This window comes from Dasypus novemcinctus, chromosome 11 (assembly GCF_030445035.2).
Source record: "Dasypus novemcinctus isolate mDasNov1 chromosome 11, mDasNov1.1.hap2, whole genome shotgun sequence".
NCBI classification, from domain to species: Eukaryota; Metazoa; Chordata; class Mammalia; order Cingulata; family Dasypodidae; genus Dasypus; species Dasypus novemcinctus.
This window is the reverse complement of record NC_080683.1, coordinates 15,042,687-15,050,617: the sequence shown is the minus strand read 5'-3', so window position 1 is coordinate 15,050,617 and position 7,931 is coordinate 15,042,687.

Genomic DNA, 7,931 nt, shown 5'->3' with positions numbered 1-7,931 from the left:
CAGCCCTCAAGAAGAGCTGCCCCACATGAAAAATGCACAGCCTGCCCAGGAGTGGAGCCGCAGCAAGATGATGCAACAAAAAGAGACACAGATTCCCGGTGCCGCTGACAAGAATGAAGATGGACACAGAACACTCAGCAAATGAACACAGAGAGCAGACAACGGGGGGGGGGGGGGGGGGGCGAGGAAGGGGGAGAGAAATAAATAAATAAGTCTTTTTAAAAAAACAGTATGATGGTGCAGTGATAAACAAAATGACTAATGGGACAGAACAGAGGTCCTTAAAATATATTCATGTAGATATGGAAACCTGATTTATGCTGGCAGAGCAGACCACAGGAAAAGGAGGGACTAATTTGATAATTGGTGTGCTGGGGAAACTGGTTCTATGGAAGATTATTAAATCATATGTCTTCATCATGCCATACACAAAAGTCAATTCTGGATGCACTTAAATCTTAAAGAAAGAAAAACTATAAAGCTTTTGGAAAGCAATGAAGAATAATATCTTTTTTCCTAAGCTTGGGGTGAGGAATTTTTTTTTTCCTTTCTTCATCTTCACTTTTTATTTGTTTGTTTATTTATTTATGTGAGTATTTATTTATTTTAGGAGGTACTGGGGGTCGAACCAGCAATCTTGTATATGGGATGCTACACCCAATGAGCTACACTCACTCCCTGGAATGATTTATTAAACAAGCAGGAACCATAAAGGAAAAGAATGAAAAATTTCACTACAACAATACGTAAACTTCTGTTCTTCAAAATAAACCATAAAGAAAATAAAAAGAGAAGTCACAAATTGGGAGGATATAATTGTAACACATACAAGTGATGAAGAAAGAGTATATAGAAAATATAAGGAAATTCTACAAACCAGTAAGAAAAACACTTATAACCCAAATGAAAAATGGGCAAAAGACAACGACATACATATTACAGACAAAATGCAAATGGCGAATAAACTTATGAAAATATATTTAAACTCATTAGTAATCAGAGAAATGCAAATTAACACCATGATGAAAAATGGCAGGGGGTGGTGACACACACAAATTAGGAAGTCTGATTAAACATCGAGAATTAGAGAGGATGTGCATCATATATTCCTTGCTAGTGGGAGTATAAATTGGCCTAATCAATTTGAAAACTATTTGGCATTACCCCATAAAGCTGGAGAATCACATACCCTCCTTCTCTGCAGTTGCCCTAAAGAAACTTTTGCACAGTGGGAGATGTACTAAATTGTTCAGCACAGCCCTGTTCATAAAAGCAAAATGTTAGAAATGGTCCATATAGCCACTAACAGAGAATGGATCATATGGGGAATAATCTCTATGAAAATGAACTATAGCTCTATGTGAACCCAGGTGTGAAGCTGAAACCACAATGTAGAGTACAAGAGAAGCAGATCCCTGAAGACTATATACAGTATGATACGATTTGTGTAAAGTTCAAAAACAAGCAAAAAAATATATGTAGGGAAACGCTGCACAATTTTTATATACAAAAGAAAAAGCAGGAAGGTAATGTGGCTCAGGAGACTGGGCTCCCGCTTATCACATTGCTGGTCCCTGGTTCAGATTCTGGTGCCTCCCAAAGAAGACAGTGAGCTAGTGTGATGGGTAGGCGCAGCAAACTGACACAACGAGATACACAACAAGAAAAAACATAATGAGAGACACAACAAAGCGGAGAGTGGAGGTGGCTCAAGTGATTAGGCACCTCCCCTGACATCAGAGGTACCAAGTTGGGCTCCCGGTGCCTCTTAAAAAATGAGGAAAGCGGATGTGGCTCAAGGGATAGGGCTTCTGCCTACCATAAGGAAGGACCCAGGTTTGATCCCCGGGGCCTCTCGGTGAAAAAGAAGAAGAGAAAGTGTGCCTGCACTGTGAGCCAGTGCCCAAATGGTGAGCCAGTGCCTGCATGGCAAGCCAGTGCCAGCTTGGTGAGCTGAGTGCCCACATGCTGAGCCAGTGCCTGTGCAATTGAGTCACGCAGCAAGATGATGACGCAATAAAAGAGAGACAAAGGGGAGAGCCAAGGTGAAGCACAGCAGAGACCAGGAACTGAGGTGGTGCTGCTAACAGGAAACTCTCCACATCAGAGGTCCCCAGGATCGAATCCCAGTGAATCCTAGAGGAGAAAAAATGAGAAGAGAAGACCAAAAAGAGAAATAGATACAGATCACACAGTGAATGGATACAGACAGCAAAAACAGCTGGGGGGGGGGGGGTGGGGAGGAAGGGGGAAAATAAAATAAAAAAATAAATAAAAAAAAAACAAGGAAGATGAACAGACACAGCAAATGCAAACAATGAGGGGGTGGGGAGAAATAAAATATTTTTTTAAAAAGCTAAGGTATTTAGAGTAGTAGTTACTTCTGGAGGAGGTAGGAGAGAAGGAAACGGGATGGAGAGAATCGATATGTAGGTATAAGCCATTTGTGATATTCCAGTTGGCTAGTGAATGAGAGTTTAATTCATTAGGATTTATACCATATATTTGTTTCATACATTCTTTTTTTTATAAAATATATTTAAAGATAAAGAGAACATTAATGAACTATAGCTCTATGTGTTAATATAGAGGAAACAGACAAAATATTTAATGCTCATTGATCAAGCTGTACATTTATGATATGTGGATTTTTCTGGATGTATGTTATACTTCAATACAAAGTTAAAAAAGCAATGTTTGGGGAAGCGTATTTGGCTCAACTGATAGAGTGTCCACCTACCACATGGAAGGTCCAGAGTTCAAACCCTGGGCCTCCTTGACCCGTGTGGAGCTGGCCCATGTGCAGTGCTGACGCGTGCAAGGAGTGCCCTGCCACGCAGGGGTGTCCCCCGCGTAGGGGAGCCCCATGAGGGAAAGCCCGACAGTGCAGCCGTCCAAGCCATGAGACTTGCGCTACAAGACACGGGACTATGAGTAAACTGTAGCCCTCACATGCCCTTGAGTAAACTCAGGGATGGTCTTCAAAGCGCTGAGTCACGGGGCGAGGACAGTGCGCATGCGCCGCGCTGCCATTTCCTCTCCTTCCGCCATTTTGTCTAGTAAATCTATAGTTACCATATACAGGCATATTGCTGTCCCAACCAACCAGATAATGTTTCCGCGTTCACCCTATATAACTCCCGTCCACTACCCCCTCCCCGGACTCGCTCGCAGATCGCGCATAAGCCCGCGCGCCCTGGCTCCCCCGCTTCTGCCAATAAAGCTGTCTACTTCTCCTGGCCAGTGGCTTGCGTGAGTGTGTAGCGCGGTCCCCCTTCGCTGACTAGCAGCCCCGGCCAGCAGTCCCCGTTGCACGGCTGGTGAGGTGCGTCGACAGCCCGCGGCTCGCAAAGGCGGTGCGAGGAAGGCTCCCAGCAGCCACCGGGGCTGCGGTGGAGAAAGCGAAACCAACATCCGTGCCGGCGGCGCGACTCCCTGCCTCCCTGCCGACAGCCCCATGCACAAGGAGTGCACCCTGTAAGGAGAGTCACCCAGAGTGAAAAGAGTGCAGCCTGCGCAGGAGTGGCACTGCACACACGGAGAGCTGACACAGCAAGATGACACAACAAAAAGAGACACAGATTCCTGGTGCCACTGACAAGAATATAAGCGGACACAGAAGAACACACTGCGATTGGACACAGAGAGCAGACAATGGGGGGCGGGAGGGGGAGAAGGGGAGAGAAAAAAAATCTAAAAAACAAACGATGTTTGTGTGAAAAAAGCAAGGGAAAGAAGAATACTTAGATGATTCTATTCATGTCAAGTTCAAAATCATGCAAAAGTAAACAATACATATTGTTTGAACATATGATTTTAGGTGATAATACTAAGGAAAATCACAGGAAGGATAAAACCCAAATTAAGGTAGTGGTACCTCTGAGAAGAAAGAAGGAGGGGCACCCAGGGAGCTTCATGGGTACAGGGAGCATTTTATTTCTCATGCTGGGTGGAGAGAATATAGGTGCTTATTTGATTATTATTCTTTACTCTTTTTAGGTATGATATATTTACCAGGATAAAAGAAAGAAAGAGAAAGAGAGAAGGAAAGAAAGAGGAGAAAGAGTGGAGAGTAAAGGGACATCAGGATGACAATCAAGGGAGAGAAGGTAAGGAACCCAGAGTCTGAAAGTTAATAATTCAAAGAGGCAAACGGGGTCTCCTCCTCCCTTGGATGGGAGGTCCAGAGATGGCCTTTTGGGATCCTTTTGGGAAAGCCAGCCTTGCCCTACCCTCTGGCAGAGATTTGTTACTCTCTCCTCAGCAACCCACTTTTCTCTGCTTGTTTTTCACCATATTCTCCTCTTGTGCTTCATATTTGAACGATTTGGCGAGGGGCTTTTCTGATGTGGTAGTCTCTGTCTTTCATCTTTCCAAGTAATTGTAGCCTGAAAGGGGAAATCCCTTTTCCATCCAGTGAGGCATTTCGGCCATTCCATTTCTGGCCACTAGGAGGCAGCCACAGACTTGCCCCGAGCTGGGGGCTGCTCCTCATGGCACACACCTCCCAGTCAGCTGAGGAGAAAGAGGATCTTGGCTAATCGAGTTATCCCCGTAGAGCTATTTTTAAATCTTTGTTTCTGGTTTCTTCATCAAATCGTTCTTCCTCTGCTTCCCTCTGATCTTCTCTTGTCCACATGTTCACTCTCAAGAGACTGCCTGAGATAGCCTCACACTCATTCTCAAGCTCCACATTGCCTGACGAGCCCTTTACTCTCAGGACAGTCTGTCTTCTATATTTTTTGTGTAGGAGGTGTGGTTATGCCTCTGGTTGTCTGAATGTCCCTCTCTTGGGGAAGAACTGCAACAGATTCTTTTAAATGTCTCCAGTGGTAAAGAGTTGAAATTTTTAGAGTTAAAAGCTATTAAGGGAAGTGGATGTGGCTCAAGCGATTGGGCTCCCGTCTACCATATGGGAGGCCCTGGGTTCGATTCCTGGGGCCTCCTGGTGAAGGCAGGCTGGCCCACGCCCACAGAGAGCTGACGGCCTGCACCCTGGGGAGACGCCAAGGAGAGACAGTGAGAGATGCAGCAGACCAGGGAGCTGAGGTGGCGTGAGTGATTGAGCGCATCTCTCCCACGTTGGAGGTCCCAGGATCAGTTCCCTGTGCCTTCTAAAGAGAAGAGAAGAGGAAAAGACAAGTAGACACAAGAATGTGCAGCAAATGGACATAGAGAGCAGACAGCGAGTGCAGGTGGCAAGGAGGTGGGGGTTAAAAAAGCTATTAGAAACCAAGTCTTACCTATTTAGAAGAGTAATTACCTTGGGTAATATTGTTTTTGACCCAAAATGTGGTGTGACAATAAAATAACAAGGCTGTTTTTCTCATATGGCTCAGAACCTGGCCTTGGAGATCACTCCCAAGTTGGAGTCCAAAATTGTATTAAGCAATGGAATAAATGCTCTTTCACCGTGGACGGGGGAAAACCTCAGATCTCGTTGTTTTGTTCTTACACTTCCTCTATCTGTGGAGAGATACTCCTTTGGTTTTGCTTAGTGATTTGGAGATCCTAAAGAGGAATGTGAGTCTAAGTGGGACTGACGCATTTAAGGCAAGAAAAGAGATTCCAACTTGGAGATTTGACCACTCGCTGTCTTGAGCTCGTTCATAGCTAAATCACCTTCCCAAAAGGCTGTATAAATGAAGTCACACCAAGAGTGTATATCTCCATTTCTACTGTCTTTCTTTATATATATATAGTCATTTTTTTTAAAAAGCCCTTATTCACTTTTTTAAAAAGATTTATTTATTTTCCCCTCCCCCACCATTGTCTGTTCTCTGTGTCCATCTGCTCTGCGTTCTTCTGTGTCTGTTTGTCTTCTCTTTAGGCGGTACCAGGGAACGGATCCTGGGACCTTTCCAAGTGGGAGAGAGGTGCTCAATCTCTTGTGCCACCTCAACTCCCTGGTCTGTTGTGTCTCTCTTTTTTTTTTAAAGATTTATTTACTTATTTCTCTCCCCTCCCACCCCCACCCTGGTTGTCTGTTCTCTGTGTCTATTTTCTGCGTCTTCTTTGTCTGCTTCTGTTGTTGTCAGTGGCACAGGAATCTGTGTTTCTTTTTGTTGCGTCATCTTGTGTCAGCTCTCCTTGTGTGTGGCGCCATTCCTGGGCAGGCTGCACTTTCTTTCACACTGGACACCTCTCCTTACGGGGCGCACTCCTTGCGCGTGGGGCTCCCCTACGCGGGGGACACCGCTGCGTGGCAGGGCACTCCTTGTGCGCATCAGCACTGCGCATGGGCCAGCTCCACACAGGTCAAGGAGGCCCGGGGTTTGAACCATGGACCTCCCATGTGGTAGACGGACGCCCTAACCACTGGGCCAAGTCCGCCGACCTGTGTCTCTTTTTGTTGCATCATCTTGCTGTGCCAGCTCTCCACTCAAGCCAGCTTGCCGTGCAGGCCAGCTCGCCTTCATCAGGAGGCCTGGGAATCCAACCCTGGACCTCCCATATGGTATACTGGAGCCCAGTCGCTTGAGCCATATCCACTTCCCCTACTGTCTTTCTTTATACTCTATGGAGACAATACTTTTTTAAACTCTTTTTTAAAATTAGAGCAGTTGTAGGCTTACAGAAAAAAATACCTCCCCCCTCACAGTTTTTCCTATTATTAACATTTTGCATTACTGTGGTAACTTTGTTACAATGGATAAAACAACTTTATTATAATTATATTATTAACTATAGTCCATAGTGTACATTAGGGTTTGCTCTTTGTGTTCTATAGTTCTATGGGGGCTGGGGATTGAACTTGGGACCTTGCATGTGGGAAGCTGGTGCTCAACCACTGAGCTACGTCAGCTTTCCCTGAGTTGGTTTTTTTCATTTTGTTTGTTTGTTATTTGTTTTGCTTTTAGGAGGTGCCAGGGATTGAACCGGGTCCTTGTTTGTGGGAAGCAGGCGCTCAATTGCTCGAGCTATTGCTGCTCCCCTCTATGGGCTATTTATTTATCTATTTATAGGAGGTACTGGGTATTGAACCCAATACCTCGTACGTGGGAAGCAGGTGCTCCACCACTGAGCTACACCCGCTCTCCACTATGGGCTTTACAGATTTTTTATTCTGGTTACATCTAGACAACCTAACATTTATGGACACAATTTTGACTTGTGTTCAATCTGATAGATCAAATTTGATATTTCATTATTGTTTAAATTTGCATTTTCCTGAATACTACTAAGGTAGAACATCTTGTCCAGACTGTTGGACTTTCCAAGTTCCCTTATGAATTGTCCTTTGCCTGCTTTTCCAGTTGATTGTTGATCTTTTCATTGTGGATTTGTGGGAGTTTAAAAATTTTGCATATTAATCTTTTTAAAAATTTTAGTGTGTTGCAAATGTTTTCTCACAATCTGTCATTCTTTTTCCACTTCATTAATGATGCCTCTTGTCCCATAGATAGTGTTAGATTTAGTATATTTTCCTTTATGAATACATATGTACATATCTATCTATCTTGAACTGTTCCTTGACAGATGTAGCAGTTTGATATGGTTATGAATTCCAAAAATAGATATTGGATTATGTTTGTAATCTGGTCTGTACCTGGGTGTGTTTGAGTTATGATTGGGGCTTTGACTGGGCCATGTCATTAGGGCGCAGATAAAAGGCATGCAAAGGAGAGAGTTGAGGGGTTTTGATGTTGGAGTTTGATGCTGAAGCCTTAAGCTGGAGCCCTGGAAAGTAAGCTCACAGAGGAAAGAGTTGCCGGCCCCAGGAAGAGAGGAACACTGAGCCCAGGAAGAAGCAAGCCTTGGGAAGAAAGGAATCTTGAACCCAGAGATAAGCAAGACCCTGGAAGGGAGGAACCCAGGAAGCCTAAACCCTCACAGCTGTTGGCAGTCATCTTGCTTTATGGCCTGGTATCTGTAAGCTCCTACCCCAAATAAATACCCTTTATAAAAACCAACCAATTTCTGGTATTTTG